This window comes from Carcharodon carcharias, chromosome 13, assembly GCF_017639515.1.
Source record: "Carcharodon carcharias isolate sCarCar2 chromosome 13, sCarCar2.pri, whole genome shotgun sequence".
In the NCBI taxonomy this organism is placed as follows: Eukaryota; Metazoa; Chordata; class Chondrichthyes; order Lamniformes; family Lamnidae; genus Carcharodon; species Carcharodon carcharias.
Window position 1 is genome coordinate 110,836,015 of NC_054479.1, and position 22,843 is coordinate 110,858,857.

The following is a 22,843-nucleotide window of genomic DNA, read 5'->3' on the forward strand; positions in this document are numbered from 1 at the left end:
GAGTTTATCGGCAGAGTTGCAGAGAGTAGAGGTGACTGCTGTGTCAGAAATGGCAATGGTGGGGCTGACTGGGCTGTGGGGTGTGATCAGTCAGGGAGGTGTGTGGAAGAGCAAATGGTGCAGAAAGCACAGGAGGCCAGAGCTGTAGAAGCAAAGGGTGAGGGTGGAGATGTAGTATCGATTTTTAAATTGGATGCATCAGGGAACAAGGAACCATAGTAGGTCAGGGAGGATGGGTGAGACAAGATGTAGGCAACTACATTTTGGAGAAGTTGGAGTTTGTAGAAGGTGGGCCATATGAACACTGGCAAGGAGACTGCTGAAATTATCAAGCATGAAAGCAAGAAAATCCACAGATAGGGGTTTCAGTGACAGAAGAACTGAAGTAGGGATAAAGATAGTTAATGGCGCAGAGAGGAAGTAAGTAAATTTGCTGATGGTTCGGATGTGCAGTATCAAGGTTTTGATTGGTTGAACAGGATGCTGAGACTGTGGACAATACCTCCTAAAATTCTCTCCTGGAGGCCAGTATTAACTCAGAGCTATGTAAAATATCTAGCAGCATGCAAACCTATATATAGACCGATGGAGTGAAATCAGCCAGGTTCCTTTAGAGACATGCACTCCACCTGACCCAATTTAAAGATATTGAGTCAGACCTTACTGGAGTGGGGCATCTCATAGCATGGCCTGTTAGGTAAACATGTACCTGCACTGTTCAGCTCAAAATTATTTTGCACCTTAACTTGCTGTAAGTGTAAGCTGATAACAGTGTGGCAACAACACATTGGACCCCCAGTGAATGATGGGGCCAACAGTGTATCTACTTAATCAATGGCTCAATTGTTCCTGTATCCAGACCTTCAGAGATCAGACACATGCCAAGGGTGCATGTCAGGACCCCACAGATGTCCTTACCCTGTGGAATTCCTGACAGGTGAACCTATATGGGAATTGGTCAGGAAGCTTAAATTTCCTATAGACAGATTAAAGCCTGGTCTAACAGCTAGGTATGTTCACAACCAACAACCCAATCACCACCCTTGACCTTCTGGCTACCCAACTAGCCCCTAACACCACACCCACCCCCACACCCCCACCCTGCCCTCAACTGCACCTCGGATCCCCGACTACCCTCCAGCCATGTGACCATCCCGTTGACTATCCAACTGCCTCCCACTGGCCATTCAACACCTCCATCAACCCAGCTACCCACTGATCATCTGACTACTCCCCTTGATTCCCCAACTACCCTGCCAACCATCTAACTGCTCCCATGACAATTCAACTACCCCCCGACATGACAATTTCTCTGACCATTTGACTACTGCCCTGGCCTGATCCAACTACTGCTTGATCCAACCACCGCCCTCCCCCGAACTGATCTGACTACACCGCCGACCGGAGCTGACTACCCCTTGACAACTGGACAGCCCCTCACCCACCTCACCTGCTCACCCCCAACCCATCTACTCATCTCATTCACGTACCCTCCGCACTCACCTACTCATTCACCCACTCACCCACCCATTCACTCATCCATTCACTAATCTACATTCATGCATTAAAAGACTGGACCTATAAACACTTAGCAGAATAGGGCAGCTAGTGCTGTGAAAAGGGGGCATGTCTTCTGAGCTGAACCTCTTTGCTGGTCTGCATGGATTTCTGCACTGAAGGAGTTCTTCTGGCTGCTGCATTGAATGTTTAGCCTTGTTAGACGTAAGTGAACAGTTTTCTTCTTGATCGGCATCAGAGACAGTGGTTCCGGGGGGACCGTTCTGTGCCCACTGGCATCGAGCGTGTTTGGCGGCATAAGTGGGCAATATGGCGAGAAGGCCAGCAAACAATTTCACCATGTCATGAAATCAGTTTGTGATTGTCCACTCAGCCTGTCGATGGTGGGCCATGTTTCCCGCCAGTCAGGAACCTCATTGTAATACATCTGCATATCATTATAAGGCCAGCCCAATGGACACACCCCCACCCCACCCCACCCCCTTGCTGGATCTTCCATCCACGTTGGCGGGAAAACATGCTGGTGCAGAACATGCCTTGGCACGCTTGACGTGCAGCAGTTGGGTCTTACCGCCAGAGCCTTGCTCACATTGTGGACATCCCAGGAGCAGGAGGTGATGGAGCTCGGCAGCAACGGCATATTGGAGGAACATCCTTGGCATGCTGGGTGGATTTTCATGGACATGGCTCTGCTGCGAAGCAACTCACGGAAGTTGGAAAGTCACCGTTGAGGGGCTGCTGACAACTGATGATGGTCAAGGGGTGAAAAGGAAGGTCCAGCTGCGTTTGGGAGAGAAAGATGTACCAGGGAGTGGGAGAGGAAGGCCTAGGATCGACTGGGAGAGGAAGAGGGCGGGGTGAAGTTGGGATGGGAGGAATGAAGGTGTCAGGGGAGTGAAGATGGGAGGGGGGAGCAAAGTTGTTGGGGGGAGGTTGCGAGAGGGGAGGGAGTACAAGGGAGGAGGGGGTAATGGAGAAGAAGACAGCAACTGGGGTGGTAGGTGTAAGGGGGGGTGGAAGGTTTAAAGAAAGGAGTTTGGAAGGGGGAAGGTGCATGGAGAAGGGAGGGAGTCCAGGGGGAGGAAGGGGTGCATAGAGGGGAGGGAGGAGTGCGAAGAGGGGAAGGAGTCGAGGAGGAGGAAGGAGTGCAGAGAGGGGAGGGGGTCTGGGGGGGAAGCGAAGGAATGCAGAAAGGGAGAGAGAGCCCGGTGGGAGGAAGGAGTCTGGAGAGGAGAGGGAGTAAGGGTGTCTGAAGGAGTCAGGAAGCGGGGAGGGCTAAGCAGTGAGGGAGTGCGGTGAGGGTAGAGATATAAGAATAAGGGGGGGCAGTCCGGTGGGGTGGGGGGAGGGGTTTCCAAGGGGCGGAAAGGGTTCCAAGTGGGAATGGGGCTCCAAGGTGGGAAGGAGTTCTTGGGGGGGCAAAAGGTTCCAGAAGGGGGGGGGATCTCCAGATGAACATGCAAGGGAGGGCTCTGATGACTCCATGACTGCCTCCTGGGGAGTGAACTGAGGTGTGATATGAGGGAATAGTGAGAATAACTGAGGCAGAGATAGATGGTAAGGTGGGAGGATGACAGTTTGACAGTAGCGGTAGAAGGGTTGGTGAGAGTGATTGATGGGGACTCAGAGGCAGACACAGATTCTGGGGGTGGAAAGGAGGAGGTTGGGGAGGTGAATGTGGATGGGGTGGATTTTTCAGGAGGGAAGGGGATGTACACTTTCACCTGCACATCCCAGATGGAAAAGGTTTGTGGCTGTAGGTCATTGACTGGAGATGGAAGATGATGCCAGGGTGGTCAACAGTGATGAGGGAAAGGAAATGGATGACTGAGGGAGGGGAGAGGATGGGGGAGCAAATGAAATACTGTATCACCACCACGCTGTCTAACTCAAAAGTGAAACAAGAGTCACGGTGGGCGAGATCAGGTTCTGCATGGGAGTGTGATCATTGGGTGGGTAGAGATGCAGGTCAGCTCAGATGGACAACTGAAAGTGAACCAAGCAGGCAGCATTGAAAATGCTCAGGATATTGTGATGTGTGATATGGGACAGAACCGCATGCGTGGGAGAGTGCTTGCACGAGGCTCCGAAAGGCCCTGCCACACACACACTTCTGTCTCCAGAATCACTGGTTGGCCAGCTGCTCTCTCTGCAGTGACAGAGGACGAGGTTGAGGGGCTCAGAGGCGAAGGGGACTCAGAGGGAGAGGACAGCTTCTGAGATTCCTGAGTGAATGACACCGGGGGTGCCCAGCTGCCGCTCCGCCTCCTTCCGGGTGCCTGGGGTAACGGCCTGCCTCCTTGAGGGGAAGGAGCACCTGGGGAGATGTCGAGGTGCCCCATTTCTTTCTCGTATTGCCACTGCAGGACTCACCCATGGCTCCCATGGTGGAAAGCAGGTCTACACACATCTCTGAGTTCTGCTGGACCAGGGTCTCCATGGCATCCACCATCCTCCCCATGGAGACCTCCATATGTGCACATGTGGGTAACACTTCATCAGAGAGCAGGCGGACGCACTCCTCCAACTCATGTGCCATTCTGTTCAGGGTTTCCAACAGCTCTGTGTGATGGTCCCTCACCTTCTCCTGACTCTGCAGAATGAGTTGGAAGGCCTAATCCAGAAGCTCATCATCTGACTTGGGCCTCACAGATGCCTCTTCCCCACCAGTCCTCCAAGTGCCGGGGAACTCAGCTGAACCTGCCTCCTCCTGCTGCAGACACCTGTTCATGCAGTGACCACCAGATTGTGAAACCGAGCCTGCTCTAGATCTGGGTCCCACCGAAGTGTGTGTCTCTGCGCTGGTGGAGGGTGTGGGTAAGCGCTGTGATGGGACTTCCAGGCTGCTTATTTCCAGCTCTTCAATGGAGGAGGTGTCCTCTTGGCTGCAGGTGAGGACCTGGATGGAGCTGAGGGACTAGCTGCCTGAGGGTGTTGGCCGTTTGGCAGAGCTCCCTGTGAACCAAAGTAGAAATAATTAGTGTATGGCAGCAGAGTCAAAAGCAGGCAAGAGAGCACTCACATTTATGTTGAGAGTGGGATGATGCGGTGCAGGATCCTCACGAGGGTGTTCGATGCCAACCACACTGTCATCACTGGCACCAGTCAGTACGATAGCACACTTCTCAAAATGAGTGAGGGGCTTAATGTGGTCCATTCCACCCCTGGTCTGAGGTCTCTCCCTGCTGATGTGAGCAGGCTTCTTCTGCATGAAAGCAGATGGAGAGAGTGTGAGCAGGAAACATGGCACTGCGTGGAATGTTTATGTGGTGAGCAGAGACCTGGTTGGGATGAGTAGGATGCAAGCTCCAGAGGATATGAGCCTAAGGAAGTTGTGAAGGTGTGTGTGAGAATTAGTTGTGTTGTCCCTTGAGGTGTGAAATCCCTGTGATGTGTGATGGGTTTGTGAGTAGAAAGTGGTGAGAAGAGTGAGCTACCCTGGTGTATCGGAGGAGATCATTCATCCGCTTGTGGCTCTAAGTGACTGTCTGATTGGTGATGTTGCTGCCCATCCTGCAGCCAGAGTGGGGGCAGACGACATCATGGGAGGCCTCCACTACATCCAAAAGGCACTTAAGGGATGTGTCATGAAACCTGGAAGATACAGTCTTTTTTGCCTTTCGGGGCCATGTCTTCCATGCAGCAGTCTTGGGCTGGAAGCAATGAGAGGTGTGCACATGGCTGCACTTTAAATATGGCCCCCAGCATGATGAAGTGGCGAGATGATGGTGTGATGGGGGAATGAGAACCCGCCCGCCATGGAAATGGCGTGGTTCCCGGGATTGTATAATTAACGCGGTGGGATTGGGGCTTTACAGCATGAGAAGCCGCCATTGCGGCCAACGGGTAAAATGTCATCTTTCCCACCCGCTACCGCACCTGGGACAATTTCGCCGTGGATGAGGTTTCCTAAAACATACAGAGGCTACTTGGCCTTTTCCCCTGCCCACCAACCGTAAGTTTGGACAGGCAGCAAAAAAATGAACTTAATTATTACTTTCATAGCCTAAATAGGCCTTCCAATTGTTGACGGGTGCGCTGCCAGCTCCTGCATGTGCCTGTCGACCGAAATATCGCATGAGTGCACGATGACGTTGGGACGCTCACCTGACATCATCGCATGTCATTTTACATTCATTTGGGTCAGGCAATTGCCCACCCGATGAGTGAAAAATTCTGGCCTATGTCTTGCTTTTATTTCCTGGGAGGTGAGGTTAATGATAAAATTTATTGGATGTTTCTCAGGAGGCGACAGACAGGTGATGTAACAGTTCAGCTGGCATCACTGTGTGAAAATGGAAGAAAGGCTTTAAAGAGTCAATAATTAATCATTCTTGTGGAGATGGGTACAAAGCTTGAAAGATACAAAAGGGGTGAAGCCCTTAAACCATAGTTCAGTGTAAGGGGCTCTTAATTTTAGAAGGTGATAGTGTGTTAATGTCCACAAGATCCAAGGAACAAAAGGAACAACATGTTACCTTTCCCGCCTTAGTCAGGTCATTGAGCTTTTCTGGCACTGGTCTGTAAACTTGTGGGTAAAAGGTGTCACCTCCCTCCACATGGGATACTAAATATATTTCTAATATATCCTTTCATTTTTGCACACACCAACCTTTTACCCATTTCCTGCCGTTCCCCCAAACTGGATTAAAGTTAGCCTCATTAAAATCTCTGCTCTTTTCGTCTGCCTCCACTCAGCGAATGCCCTGCTCCTTTCTTTGCAGCCAATACCTGTTCCCCCATCATAAAAAATGGTTGCACTAAAACTATAACTACAAGAAAGAGTAGCTCTGAAAATATTATAGAATTGCGAGAAATAATAGTGTTATAATAAATGCTGAGGCTGTGGTTTCTTAACAATACCTTTCTTTCTCTCTTATTCACTTTCTCCAAAAGGAACTCTTCAACCCCTGGGGGAGATAATAAAGACACAGCACATCTAATTACCTATTGTTCTCTAGAAGGCTGTTATCGAGGTCACATAGCTCCTTCTGGCACAGTCATTCCTGGGCCTGATAAGATTAAACCTTTTGCCCACTAAATGAATGAGATATTCTTACATGATATAATAGGGTGATCTCGGGGCTAGAGAAGTCTGGCAAAGGATTGGCCGATCTTGGGCATCTGTCCCTTGGTAATTGGACATTTGAACAAGAAGACGTGATTGAATGAGCAATTGGCATGGGACACCAACCGGTCACCTGGACATATGGTATATAGATAAGCAGCCATAAAGGAAAAAGCACAAAGGGAGGAGGCTCTTTAAGGTTACTGCTTCGGCTTAATATCCTGCTCACCCTACAGACGTGCAAGAGATCATCACTAGTAGCAGTGACCAGGTGGTTTTGTCCATCCAATCCACGACCAGTAAACCTTCTCACCTGCCATGGGTTGTAAATCTATTCTGTCTATTCTGATAATATTGGGCAGGACTTTTAGATCAGCATGCAGGCACGATCGGTGGGCCTAGGAGCGGCCAGGGAATGGACCGCTAGCCGTGATCAGCCCCCGACTACGATTTCCTACTGGCTGGCCAATAAATGGCCAACTAACGTGGAGCACGCTCTGAAATGCTCAGCACTGCTAGGGTGGGGGTGGGAGGAGGGCTGGCGCTGGCATAAGCGCAGGCATGGGCAAGCATGGAATGAAAGCTCCCTAAAGGCAGAGAGCTGCCTCAGGATGCTGAAGGCTTCAAAAGTATTAAATAAAGATTTTAAAATCAGAACAAAAATGTCCAAGCATCACAAACAGTCACCTGAACATATACATTATAAAAATTCTGTCCATAGGTTTTTATTTTCTTTTATTTAGTAACGGAAACCTCAACCTGCTGTTAGATGAGGTTTCATGGGGCAGGATTTTCCCCCCATCGGGGGTGAAGTTGAAGGGCGGGCGTGCACAGACGCCCCCGATCGGCACCCCTGATCGGGAGCGTGGCACCATTGTATGTGGGCGGGCCAATTAAGGCCCACCCAGTGTGACGTGTGCATGGAAGCACTATGTGTTCCCTGTGCGGGTGAGTGGGGAATCCTAAAATTGAGAGTGCGCTCTTTCACGCATGTGCACCAAAGAGCACACTCATCTCCCTGAGGCTAAGTGCTGCCTCAGGGAGATCGGCTCTAAATGTAAAAAAGCTAAAAATAGAAAAATAAAATTTCTCTAACATATCCCCTTATGTGACTCCATCACACCATCACATGAGTTGGGACATGTCCATAATTTTTAAAAAAACTTAATTAAAATTTTTCAAAATCTACATAAAACCTCATCCCGCCCATGGATGAGGTTTCATGTTTTTTCTAGCTGCCGCCAGGGCTCCTGGCCTGCCTGCCAACCTTAAGGTTGGACGGGCAGGTCCTTTAATTACTTAATTGACTGTCAATGGCCTCAATTGGCCATTGACAGGTCGGCGGGCGGGCAACTGATTTTGCTGCACCCCCGCCTACCAGAAAATTTAAATGGGGCGGGATGATGTCAGGATTTCCGCCCTACGCCACCGCACATAATTTTACACGTCAGTGAGTGGGCCCTGCCCGCCCAGTTCACCGATGGGAAAATCCTGCCCATGAAAAATGCAAAGGCCACCTGGCCAATTCGCCCATCTTCCAAATGTAAGGCTGGATGGATCACGAAAAATCGGGGACAAGTACAACTTTAATGGGCTTCATTGCCCTCTTAATTGTTGGCAGCCGTGCTTCTGACTTTTGTGAGCACCCGCCAACCGGAATGCTCGCCCATGTCATCACGCGCTATTTTACACTCAAGGAGGTTGGCGCGGCACCTGCACACCAACGTGAAAATTCTGCCCATTGTATTTGAACAGTTGCTGCTCAGCGAACCACTTTAAAGCTTTAGGCTAAACTGCTTATGAGTCCTCAAATTACTGGAGTAATCTGTGATCCCCGTTCTATGCTTACACCAATCTGAGATAGTCTCTAAAATGCCACAACATTCCACATGAATCACCAATAGAATTCCCTAATAGTTTACTCAGCCTAGCAAATCAACCTGTTGCTGTACTCTTCAGCCATTGCAAGCTTTTAAAAGATGCAATGGACAATTCCCAATTTCCATGCCAGCACAGTACTCTTGTATTGAATGGAAACAGACAATGCCAACTGATATGTGAATGAGCTGACCCTGCAATTTATGATAAGTCCAGTGCTGGTTTGGATTAATTACCAGAGATCCTAGCTTAATAATTGATACAGTAGGAGAAAACAGCCAGCTGGAATTTCAGCTCCAAACTGTCTTTTGATGCTTTCATATAACTTGCTGCGACCAAATCTTGAGAAATATTTTCTTCTGCAGCACCTTCCAAATCCAAACCACTACCACTCCAAAGGACAAGGGCAGCTGATGCATGGGAACACCAAAAACTGCAAGATCCCTCAAAGCCACACACAATCCTGACTTGGAACTATATTGCCGTTCCTTCACTGTCGCTGGGTCGAAATCCTGGAACTCCCCTCCTAACAGCACTTTGGGTGCGCTGACACCACATGGACAGCAGCGGCTCAAGAAGGCAGCTCACCACCACCTTCGCAAGGGCATTAAGGAAGGGTAATACATACTGGCTGAGCCAGTGATGCCCAAACCCATGAAAAAATAAATAAATATACATACTTATGTATATTCAACATTGTAAAAATGCCTTTTTCTTTTCAAATGCAATATCTGTTTTTGTGACAACTGATCCTGCATGATAGTCTTGGTATAATGAAAATCTAAACTGATCATATGGTGTGTCATAACAGGCTAAAGAGTGCAAAATGTTACGATTGAGGTAGAATATTTAAAGAGCCTGTAACTCTTTAAAGTGTCACAAACCCAAGTGAAAATTGAACTGCAGTAACAGTGACTGAAGGTGTGAAAATGTTTGAAAATTTGCAACATAAAAAGACATGTTTTGAAGTTTATACCTGAAACCTAAAAATTGCTTTATTTCCTCTTGTGATTTTTGCAGTTTCACACATTTGCTAAATCACTCTTCAAAATTCTTAATGATTTCATTCTCCCAAACACTTAACATAGTTGATCACCTTTTGGCTCTTTAATTAAACAGTTTTTCATTGCTACCATTTCATCTCCAAAATGTCATCTGCAGGACTTCCACACATTTCTGATCGGAGCTGTGTCAAATACCATTTTGGTAAGGGTGCTAATGTACACCCAGGGACCTTTCAGTGGAAGTATGTCGAGTAGGCAAATTGTGATGTTAATCAGTGTGTTATGCTGCTTTGCCACCAACATTGGCATTTTTGAGCTCAGCACTCCAATCAACATCCTCTCTTAATCTCACATTGCAGAGCCTGTATCAAGCAGTGGAAAAAACCTCCACTGGTGCAATTAAAGGGATCAGTGACTACTTTCAAGTTAGTTGCTGATTGATTTAGGACTGTAGAGAGGGTTTTAATCTAAATGGGTGGACAGGTGTAGTTTGGGTGAGGGGCAATTTAGAAAGTTAAGAAGAAAGGACAAGGCAGTCGTGCAAGGTAGTGATATGGGTAGCGATAACCAGAGTGTTACAGGAAGGAAACAGCGTAGAAATATAAGAGTGCACCAGCCAATAGGGTGAGTTGGTAAAAATGGTAAAAAGACATCATTAAAAGCTTCTGCCTGGATGCATGCAGCATTCGTAATGATATAGATAAATTGATGGCACAAATAGAAATAAATGCTTATGACAAGATGTGGTTGCAAAGTGACCAAGGCTAAGAACTGAATATTCAAGGGTAATTGTCATTGTGAAAGGGGAGGTAGGAAGAAAGGAAAAGAAGTGTGGTAGCTCTGTTAATAAAGGATGAGAGAATTACAGTAGTGTGAAATGATCTTGGTTCGGAAGATCAAGATCTAGAATCAGCTTGGGTGGAGAATTAAAAAAAAGCAAGAGGAGGAAGATACTGGTGGGAGTAGTTTTTAGGTCACCTAACTGTAGCTATACTGCAGGACAGAGCAGGCTATAGGTGTGGAGGTTGCAGACGGTGCCAAACACCGAGATCGACGGGCTATTAGGGGCCCGGGCTCAGTGTTTTAAACTAGGTTTCCAAGTTGACCAGCCAGAGCTTCAGGCCTCACAGACTGGTTTAAAAAATTCAGAACTGTCAGGCTAAAGGTTTCGATTTTTTTTTACAGCCTGTCTGTCGGTGTCAATTTCACAGAGTTGCTGTGTGGCTGCTTTCAATTTTTGGGCAGCTTTGTGATTCCGTTTCTTTTCTTAAAGCCCACCAGAAAACCCCAGAACTGCCCAAAGGTCAGCAGCAGCAGTAGTGCAACAGCTGTCAGCAGAGTGTTCTCCATTCAAAAATAGTAAACTAAATCCCTGCAATTTTAGGAACAATTGAATGCTGTGTGTGTTTGCATGTGTGTGTGTGTGTGATGTGGAGGTTGGAGGGGTTGGGGGTAGAGGGGAGATTGGGGGTGTGGGGGCGCGGTTAGAGGGGTTTTGGGGGGATTGGAGGAGGGCTGAGGGTGGGAGGGTTCACTTTTAAGGTTTAGTATCACAAAATTAAATACTGAACACATCTCAAAATTTTCTTTGGAATTTAAACCCGATAATAAATAACAGTCTAAATTTCATTATGCCCTAAAGTAGACACAGGGCAGAATTTTACGGCCCTGTTTCGGTGGGGATAGGGTGGTAAAATGCGGCGAGACATGATAATCCCCATTGACTTCAGCGGGAAAGTAAAATCCCACCGCCATAAAATTCTGCCCACATTCTGATGACATGCTGTTTTGATGACTTGAGAATCTTGAGACTCATAAAAATAAATGTAAGAAACTAAACATTGGAAGTGATGAAAAACGGTGTTGATACGCTATCACTAAATTTATTATTCTTGCAAAATCTGGGAATGAAATCATTATTTGTCATTAAGAGATTGCTTAAAGAAAGGTTTTACAAATCTCTACTCCATCATAGGGTCACCCTACCCTGCACCATCCTGTTTAAAATCTAGCAGAGGGTAGTCACAATCCGGGACTAAAATTTCTTTGTTGGTGAGGATTCCTGTTTATCCATTGTAACTTTGGGGGAAAAAATCCCTTGAAATCCCAGAGTAACAGCATAAAGGGCTTTCACCATAAAGGCTTATTATAGAAACTCAATCCTATGTCTATGCTTCTAGGAATAATTAGGCCCAAAGTCCTGACCCAGGTGCTCAGCTAGGCCAACATGGCCGGAGTTCAAAGCACCCTGCCGTTGAATAATGAGGGATCGCTCCTCGCCTATTCTGGCTACGGTGACACCAATGCCCGTGTGACAGCTGCCATTGCCAGCGACATCTGGGGTGCCTACGCTAAGAATGGGCATCAGGCCTTCAATGAAGACAAACTAAAGTTCATCCTCATGGATTGCATGGATGGCCAAGCGGCCATAACTCACGTGGCCAACCTTCTACTTTGCAAGTACGTGAAAGAAACAGTGGGATTCGAGATGCTGGAAGTCAAGGCTGAAATCCTGGTTCGGTACCTGGAGGAACCGTTCACCCTGGTGGCTGCATCATAGGTGGAGGTGCTGAAGTGTCGCGCTCCAAAGGAGGAGGTGGGAGGCTTTTTGGTGTTTATGCTTAATGATATTTACCTCAGGATGGGTTTAAAATGAACCTGCACTGCTTCGCAAATCACAACAGATAAAACCTAGAAATGATTTCTCTCAGGATTTTGCTGACAGGCTCTTTTTTTCTGTTGGAGTTTCTTATTTATTAATTACATTTTTCCACTTAATTTGCCTGTTTTTCTCTCACCTCAAACAATAATTAGAATGTTTAGAAAATACTATTTGCACATTTACTAAGTACAAGTATAATGCAACACCATATGGAATCTGTGGATAGGCTATAAATTCATAGTGTAAAACACAATTGTACACCAGTGGGTTGGAGCCAGTGAAGTCAGAATGGTAAGGTTGTATTAGCTACAGAGTTGAATTATTGTGTAAATGTAGTGATTTCTCTGTAGCCACTTTTCTAGCATCAGTTGATTGTTCTGTGATTAATTATCCTTAGAGACTCAGCATTGGGTCTCCATTTTGACCATTGCTACAGTCGCTCCACCTACTACATGCAGGTGTAATGAAAGAAGGACAAAATCTACATTTATACAGGACCTTTCACAATGTCCCAAATTGCTTCATAGACAATTAAGTACTTTTGAGTTGTAGTCACTGATACAGTGTAAGCAATGTTACCAAATGGCGTTTGGCCTACTCCTACTTGTAATGCATATGTTTGTATGTCATTCTGGATGGATAAGAGGAGCTGGGCTAGATGGCCTTTGTCATCCATAAGTATCTTGTGAACAGGGGGTGGAATCATGACTGGATTTCTGTTCATTTTGTCGTTAATGAAAGTTTACTGTGAGCAGGTTTTGTGTGGTGAAAATGCCAGGACAATAGTGTATAATGGGCTTATTGTGAATCAGTAACCTGTTTTACACTGCACATGATTCTCAAGAGCCTTTTCCCTTGATTTCAATCTTATCCTTTTGTCTACTTACCTATTATCTCAGTCTATCTTGGTGCTTTTTATGATTTTTTTGAGGGATTGAGATATTGTGATAAAGTTGCATTGTATAATAGATGTTGAAAATATATTGTAGTGAAAAGCAGCAATCAGCAGAATCTTCAGATTTGCTGATCAATAAAACATACAAATAAGGGCCATTCAGTCTTTGCCCTCCGGCCTCTTATAAGTTGTGTTGAACAGAGACACCTGAGGACTCCAAAGCTTCTCCCTGACAGTGAAGACCTATATTGCTCATAAGTCATTTGATCTTTCTATCCTGTGACATCGCTGATAAAATAGAATCCAATTACATCCCTTGTATGAAATAATTATATTAAATAATATTAATCTTGCGCAGTTTATCTGGGTTGCAAGTATTGAATCTTTCCCCTTTTATGAATTTACAGTCACCATGTCTATATAGTGCAATGCACAGAATATGTTAATGAGGGCTGAAGCAGTGACCTAAATCATTGTTATTGTCTGCACAGTGTTATAAATAACTAATGGGGTATCTTCCTGTCAAATTAACAATATTGCATGATGCTGTTAAAAAATAATTTGTGCTCTCTGGTTTATTTAATTGCCATGATGGGATCACCTGTAGACTGCACACAAACTAACACTGCATTATATCATCACTGCTCATAATATTAATGACATTATTGCATTTTCATCAGATGATATTTGTAACAACATGTCAACAATGGGTGTTGTCACTTTACTAGGACTTTTAAGTGCTTGTTTGGTGAATTGATTGGTGAATCTTGAAAGAGGAAAAAAATAGTGTGCTTGATTGATGGGGGTTGGGGTGGTGGTTAAAGTGGGGAAGGGGGAATAAGTGGCCCGGAAACAGTGGAAGCACCAGGGCCCCTGATTTCTCTCCCTGGCCCTGGGACAGAGAAATGAAGAAATTAATGAATAAATGGAGAAATAATGGGGACCTGTTAGAAAGGTATTTTAATAATTGTAGATGGTTGTAATATTCATAGAGATTGAACAAGTCAAATTGGCAAAGGCAGCCTTGAGGATGAGTTCATCGAGTGTATTCAGGATAGTTTCTTAAATAAATACACTGTGAAACCAACCTGGGAACAGGCAACTTTATACCAGTCTAATGAGACAGGGTTAATTAACGATCTCATAGTAAAGGATCCTCTAGGGAAAAGTGATCATAGCATATGGGAATTTCCAATTACAATGGTGTGTTAGCTGATATGGACTAGGAAGCAGGTTAAATGGTAAGAATGTAAATAAGCAGTGGCAGATGTTTAAGGAGATATTTCATGACTCTCTACAAAGATATATTCCACTGAGAAAGAAAAACTCTATGAGCAGAATAAAGCACCATGGCTAACTATGGAAGTTAAGGGTGGTATCAAATTGAAAGTAAAGTCATACAATGCTGTGAAAAGTAGTGCCAGAACAAAACTTTGGTAAAAAAATTTTACAAACCAACAATGGATGGCTAATAAAAATTGAGAAATTAGCATATGAGAGCAAAGTGGCAAAAAATATAAAAACAGACAGTAAGAGCTTCTACAAGTATCTAAAAAGGGAAGAGAGCTGTTAAAGTAAACATTGGTCTCTTAGAGGATTAAGCTGGGGAATTAACAATGAGAAACAAGGGGATGGCAGAGAATTTAAACAAGTATTTTGTATCTGAATTCATGGTAAAAGTCACAAAAAGCATCCCAATAGTAATCAAAATCAAGAGACAAAAGGGAGGGGGCAACTTACTATTACTAGAGAAAAAGTACTGGGAAAGGTAAGAGGACTAATTGCTAACCTCTGGACCAGATGACCTGCATCTTAAGGTCTTCAAAGAAGGGATACATCAGTTGTAATCCTCCAAAATTCTGTAGATTCTGGAAAAATTTCAAAGTATTGAAAAAAAACACAAATGTAATACTCTAACGTCCCTATCTGAGAAAAGAATGAAGCTATGAAGTATGAAAATTTAGGTCAATTAGATTAATTAAGATGCTGGAAATCCAAAACAAATATAGAAACAAATATAGAAACAGAAATACCTGGAAAAACTCAGCAGGTCTGGCAGCATCGGGGGAGGAGAGCACAGTTGACGTTTCGAGTCCTCATGACCCTTCAACAGAACTTGCGTTCTGTCGAAGGGTCATGAGGACTCGAAACGTCAACTGTGCTCTACTCCGCTGATGCTGCCAGACCTGCTGAGTTTTTCCAGATTAACATCTGTCATCGGAGGCAGGATTTTACATCCCGCAGGCAGCCGCGTACCCGGCCCGACTGGGCGTAAGATAGTGCGCAATGACACTAGGTGAGTTCCCTGATGTCATCACAAACTCACGCGATATTTTGGTCGGTGGGCATGCGCAAGAGTTGGTAGTGCACCCGCCGACAATTAAGAGACCTATTAAGGCCATTAATCAATGAACTTAACTCTATTCTTCACTGCCCGCCCAACCTTATGGTTGGCGGGTGTGCGAATCAGCGAGGTGGCCTTTTGATTTTTTAGCAAACCTCATCCGCGGGTGGGATTAGGTTTCCACAATTAAATAAAAAATAAATATAAATTTTTGGGAAGAATTTTTATTCTGTTGATGTTATTGTCAGTTAGTCCCATGTCAGGACATTTTTATCAAATTTTAAAAATCTTTGTAGATGATTTTAAAATTGTTCAGCTCCCTGCCTTCAGGGAGCTTTCAGTGCATGCAGGCTTTTGCGCTTGCTCTCCTCCTGACCCCACCCCAGCTTCTGAGCTTCTCATCGTACTTTTCACCCTGGCTGGCCGTGAATTGGCTAGCCAGAATGAAATCGCCGTCGGGGGCCAATCGCAGGCTCTGGACCATTTCCCAGCCGCTCCCAGGCCCGCCTGCCACGGCTGCCCAATGACCCAAAAATCCTGCCCAGGAAAATGCTGGAATCCATTATTAAGCAAGTAGTAGCTGGACATTTTGAAAATCATAATACAATCAAGGAGAGTGAATATTGTCTCAAGGAAGCACATACAGTGTTGCCAGTTGTAAAGGCAGTACAGATGTTGAGTGTGAAATTGCAGGTGAAGGAACTATGTTGCAATTTGATTGAAAGTGAAGCATGGGCAGAAATTTTCACTTGGTGGGTGGGTGCACATCCGGCCTGCTCAAGCGTGAAATGACACACGTTGAAGTCAGCGCAGTCGCGCGATAGTTTGTTTGGCGGGCACGTGCCAGAGTCAGCAGCGTGCCCACCAACAATTAAAAGGTCTGTTAAGGACAATAGGTAACCAATTGACTTAAATTTTTCACTGCCCGTCCAACTTAATGGTTGGCAGGCAGGCGAAAAGGTCAATTGGCCTTTGCATTTTTTTGGAAACCTCATCCACGGGTGGGATGAGGTTTCTAAAAGCAAATAAAAATACACTAAACCTTTAATTTTTCATTAATAACATGTCACTACCCATGAGAGTCGTCACATGAGGGGACATTTTTCTTTACTTTTTAAAAATTATTTCCTTTCACATTTCATCATCTCCCTGAGGCAGCTCTGTGCTTCAGGGAGATTATGAAGCGTTCACTCGTAAGCATGTGCACAGTTAGCACTCGGCCCGCTCGGCCTCCGGTCGATGTGAAATTGCCATCCGGTGCCAATCATGGGTGGCAGTCGGCCTCCCGACTGCCCCTGCTGAGCCCGTCCGCCAAGGGCAAAATTCTGCCCCATGTGTGATCAAGGACAGAACAATTGAGAGTGCCGATGGAAGCTGGATGTTGCCAAATAAAAGATGACAATTGAAGAAAAAATTCCAATCTTCATTAACTTTGTAAGATCATTGAACATTTTCATACATTGCTGCTAGATCCTGACTGGAGTAGTGTAAGTACGGGCATGCTTTGAATCTTCTCTCCATGTCTGCTAAATCGTTATCCTCCGTACTCATAGGGACATGAGTAGGTCATTCAGCCTCTTGAGGCAGTTATGCCATTCATTTTGATCATGGTTGATCTGTGGACCAACTCCATTTACCCTTATCTGGTAAAAATCAATCTCAAGCTTTAAATAATCACTTATTCCAGCATCCACAGCCTTTTAGGGGAGTGAGTGCCAGATATCTACTACACTTTATGTGAAAAAAATATTTTCTGATTTCACTTCTGAATGATCTAAATCTGACTTTAATATTATGCCCCTTAATTCTGATTGCCCCACTAAAAGAAAGTTTCTCTGAATCTGTGCTATCATTTTTTAAATCATTTTAAGGACTCTAGTAGATAACATTCTCAAACTTCTAAACTCAAAGGAGCACAAGCCAAGCTTATGCAACCTGTTGTAATACTGCCTTTTAAGCTCTGGTGCCATTCTGCTGAATCTGTGCCATACCCTCTCCAAGGCCAATACATCTACCCAAAACTGAACTCAATGATTTAGTTGAGGTCTGACGAATGCTCTGCATAATTATAGCATCATCACCTCACTTTTCCGTTTCAATCCACTTAAGATAAAGGCCAAAATTCCATTAGATATTTTAATTACATTCTGTACATGTGCATGAGCTTTTAGTGATTTGTGTACTTGGACACCTAAATCTCTTTGCCCTCTCAACATTAAGGAAATATTATGATCGTACTTCCTTGCACCTGAAGCACCTCACGTTTTCACATTGAACTCCAACTGCCACAGTTTTGCTCAGTCACTTATGTCCCTTTGAAATTTATTTTCCACAGCTATGGAACTCACAGTACTTTGCCATTAAAATGATTGAGGTCCTCCACTCTGCCTTCATCTGCATTACCTTACCAGCTCCACTGAGAAAATGGGGAGTCTGAGAGTCGACATTCTGATTAGTGTTTAAAATTCATGCTCCTTACAACCACCACTGAAATGACACTTCGCCTTTATGAGGTGCAAGCTTAACATTTGAGTCAGAGCTACCATATTTCCCATCCTAAACCATGTTTCCTAAACAAAGGGCTGCCTGCCAGCATTTGCAATTAAATATAAATGAAACCCAAGCAACAAAATGGTTTGTGCCCTCACTTAAATCATTGAACTCGATGGAAAGGAAAGTCAGGGTGTATGATAGGCTGTCAATCCATTACCAACAATTTTCAGCCTCATTGTATAAGTTAAAATCTGCCCTCCTATTCTTCTGGCGAGTTTTGCATCAAGTGCTGATATCTCCAGACTGGAGCCCATCCGCACAGAAAATGAGAAGTGATAGATTACCATGTTGAGTGTAATCAGAAGAGAGGCAAGTCTTTTTTTCAGCACTAAACAAAACAAAGGACAGGGGAGAGAATAAATGATAAAATTCAAGAAGCACACACGCAGATTCCTGTCACAGAAAGGTAATTAATTACATTAATAAGCTGTGAACAAGGGCATATGAAAGAACTTTTATCATTTTACTTCCATTTAATGCACTCCTGTATATAGGCCAACTTGCTCTTTAATGCTTAAATATTTCATTAACATAAAGATGTATAGGGAAGATAGGTACACTTCTTTGCAATATGGGCCTACTCATAAAATCAGTATCAAGTAAATAATCATTAGTTAAAATTATATATTTCTTACATATTTGTGTACCTGACATGATAAGCTAAATGTTATATATCGGAATCACTATTGTAGTTAGGCATTTCAATTGCCTTCTTCCAAACTCAATATTTCCTCTTGTACTCTTGTGCAAACATTGAAAGATAATTACAATAATTAAGAACCCATTCAATGTTATTAAATATTGTAGTCAGATAGAATCCTTTTCAGATTAATTACAATTTCGATTATAATAAATCATAACATTCAGGACATCAATCAGCAGAGATCATAGGTCAATTATCTCAATGCACAATCTATTAATTTAGCACTAATCATCTGTTTTAGCTTTTTAATTAAAACTGATGAGCAAGTTATGTCTTTCTTTTGCCTCCCTTTTGCAGCAGGTTGTTTCACTTACATTTTCTGGAATTATTTTACAGATACTTTGCACTTTTAACTTGTCATTCCCTCACTCATTTTCCAATTCTTTTATTTACATTTCCCCCTTCCGACTCTTTCTTTATCCAACACATTTCCCAGCTCTATGTTTGAGTTGTGTGTACATTTATCATCTTTAGCCAGTCAGAAGAAACAAGCTAGTTTGGGTACTGTCACTGGCAAATGAATGGCCCCATTACCATTGGAGGTGAGCTAGAAGCAGGCTAACCATTTATTTTCAACGAAGGGACTCAATAAAAAAAACTAATCATACTAAAAACAAATACAATCCACTAACTTAATATCAGCATCCTCCAGTCTCCCCAATTACAAAAGTGGTGCGTATCAGCCTATTTTCTTGCTTTTAGTAAGAGCACCGTTAAAGTCTGTTCTGCTTTCATCTGCCTCTCCATAATTGTGTTAAGACTGTGATTTAAACTATCCTATGTGTTACTGGATAAATATGGTGAAGAAACATGAAAGGACCATGACTGAATTTTTGGGTATATTAATAACAAGAAAAGTATTTTGGTAAGTCTTTCCTGTTAAGAGAATTATTATTGCTAGTCATTTGCATCTGACTCCATCAAAACCATGGAACATGGTTTCCTTTAGGTCTCTTTGTGATCTAATATTATCCCAGTTAATAACTCAACACTGGGCAAGTGCACAGTGTAGATAGAGAAAACTGTTCCCACTAGTGGAAGCATGCACATTCCACAGGGCACAGCTTTAAGGTAATTGATAAAAGAAGCAATGGTGACATGAGGAGAAACTTTTTTCATGCATTGAGTGCTTGTGTAGTGGAGACAGATGCAATTGAGGCATTCAAGAGGCAATTGGATTATTATCTGAAAGGAAGAATGTGCAGGGTTAAGGGGAGAAGGCAGGGGAATGGCACTGGGCATAAAGCTCATTAAGAGAGCTGACACAGTCAGAATGGGCCAAATAGCCTCCTTCTGTGCTGTAACAATTCTGTGTGATACACTCACTGAAAGATTTTCCACTCTTTTGCAGGACAAGGTGGCCCACAATAGACAGAAAATGCAGACAACCTGCAGAAAACCTGCAGAAGAGGAGCACAGCTGCATGTGTTGACCTCCAGGGGAGAGACAGTGATGGGGACTTTTGGGGTGGCCATCAATGATGCCAAGGCTAGTGGTGTCACAGAAGTCATTGACAGCAATGGTATTTCCTGCCTAATGCACCTTCTCAAATCCTACTCCGCTCTCATCTAGCAATCTGGTATGGCATACACGCTGTAAGTGGTGTAACCTTGCCCCTTTTGCTTTTCACCTTACCCTTGCCCTTGTGCATTTAATTTATGCTGTTGGATACCCAAGATCTGTCACCAGGCCAGACAGTTGTGCCAGAGGGTGAAGGCCTAGATGGAGAGCAGACATTAGTGGAAGAAACACCGTCACTTTGATCCAATACTCACAGCCACCAGCTCAGATGCTGGCACTGCATTTTTTATAATTCTTTGATTGGAAGTGGGATTTGTTGCTCTAATCACCTTTGAAATGAGTGGCATATTGAACCATTTCAGAGGGCAGGTAAGATTGCTGTAGACCTGGAGTCACATATAGACCACATCAGGTAAGGACAGCAAATTTCCTTCCCTAAAGGACGTTAGAAAACCAGATGGGTTTTTATGACAGGGTCTCTGAGTGCCAGCAGCTCTTGGAGGTGGGATCTTTGCCCTTAAAGAGACAGGTGTCCTGATGGCAGGCAGTTAATTGCCTGATGGGCATAGAATCAGAGCAGGGCTCCCGAAAAAGCTGCGGAGGTTTTCCATCTAGCCCCCACCCCACCTGCCCAGTGGGGGCCACTGCTGTTGTGATTAAATTCAGCCCCGGTTCTACTTCAGAACTTTGATGGAGTGATGTACAGAGAAAGGCTGATGGGCATACACAGAAATGCTTTGTGCATTGGCAAGAAGCCCTTGTCATTGGCAAAGAGCATGGAATAACTCAGCTCCAATTTGACTCAGAGCTTGGAGCTCATCCTCTCCAGTGTGGAAGTGATAGCAACTCATGAGAACACTTGAGGACACAGCCATGATGCTGCGCCTGATGGCCTAGGGCTCTGGTTCTGTTGCAACAGAAGCAGCCACCCAATGCCTGAATGCTCCGATTAGAGCTCAGCCTAAGGTTATGGAGCCTCTGCTTGTTGCCTTGCAAGCCCAGCTTGGTGCCTTACAGACTCAGACTGCTGCCGTCATGGCTGTGCAAAACAGTGCTCAAAGGGGCTTGCAAATCTCTTAGCAATCTGTTCTCCAGAAGATTGCTAAGACAGCTGAGATTCTGCCTCAGGGGAGTGGCAGCGCCTTCAGGGAGCACAAACCCGCTGTTCTCTCTTGGTATAATAGCATTCTTACTCCTACAAGAGGGTCTTGTTGTGCAGTCGGTAGTGTCCCTGCCTCTGAGCCAGAAGCTCCAGGTTTGAATCCCATTCTGGGACTTGATGGCCAAGAAAGGTGATTTCATACCATGGCCAAACATTGATTATCAATCTGCAAATCTGCTCAATACACCATGACAGGTGGTAAGACCAGGAGAGTCCCCTGGTCAGCCAGAACCGTGTGGTAGCTGTAGTGCCACAGCCTCCCCATGTTAAAAGACTCCACATGTAGGTTCTTGCCAGGGCATGTACTCCATGGCAAGCTTCTTCTCACTTCGATGGACTGCCAGAAGATTGGTGCCCCAATCACTGCCATTCTGCCAACTGTGTGTATCTAACAGAGGTCTTTAACAAGTGATCCAAAATATCAGATCAGGCAGAAAATCAGAGTTAGACTGGCATCCTACTCTGCATACATGTGGCACATGCATGTAATATGTATGCTAGTTCCCTCTGCAATATGGCGATTAGCACATGCCATGCCTGAAGTGGTTGGGAGCAGTCAAAATTTTGAAGCGCTCAGACTCTAACTTTCTGCAGAAACTGTAAGCAACACACCGTATTTCATCTCTGCTCTTACAAATTTCAGGTATTCGCTTAAAATTTTGCAAATACTAACTCAGGATAAAGCACATAAATAGTTGCGTCTGGCATTTGTCACCTTATGGAAATCAATAATATATCACGATCATTGATAGCAGGGGAAAGTTCATCCAAGTTATTATTTCTCATTTGTATTAGCCACTGTCTGGTGTTTTTATATAATTGTCTCTCACAGACTTGTTAAATTAAACAAATTACTGATGATAAAGTACAATATGAAATTCTAGATAAAAAAATCATTCAGCTTACTTCATTAGGATTTAATTAGCCAAAGCTGGATTTTGTCACCACTCATTATTACTTGCACCTGTGCTTTTCTTTTTCTCTGTTTAAATATCTTGTAATTGTTCTGGATTCAATGGTCTGCAGGTACAATCCCTGACTGGGGCTTGGCCTAAATAGCCAAGTGGTTATGGTACTGGGCTTGTATCCCCAAGATCAAGAGTTCAAATCTCACAATGGCGAACAATGTAACTTCATCTGAAACAGATGGAAATGTGTTTTAACATGCCTGACTAGCTCAGTTGGTAGAGCATGAGACTCTTAATCTCAGGGTCGTGGGTTCGAGCCCACGTTGGGTGCTTTTAGCTTGGCCTAAATAGCCAAGTGGTTATGGTACTGGGTTTGTAACCCCCAGATCAAGAGTTCAAATCTCACAATGGCAAACTATGAAACAATGTAACTTCATCTGAAACAGATGGAAACAGGTTTACTCAAAAGAGTATCAAGAGTTCAAATCTCACAATAGCAAACTATGAAACAATATAACTTCATCTGGAACAGATGGAAATGGGTTTGTACTCAAAAGAGTTACAAGCCCTGAGTGGATGTAAGTTACAGAATTCAGTCCAATATTGAAGCAATCTCATTAGAAAGCA

The 22,843-nt window shown here is 44.3% G+C and overlaps 1 non-coding gene and 1 pseudogene across 1 annotated transcript; both read left to right on the top strand.

The window, feature by feature from the left end:
• Positions 1-8,139: 8,139 nt before the first annotated feature.
• LOC121286128 lies at positions 8,140-12,028 on the top strand (annotated as a pseudogene).
• Positions 12,029-22,474: 10,446 nt separating this feature from the next.
• Positions 22,475-22,546, top strand: trnak-cuu. Its single transcript has one exon. It is a non-coding gene; the product is annotated as a tRNA-Lys (tRNA).
• Positions 22,547-22,843: the final 297 nt, after the last annotated feature.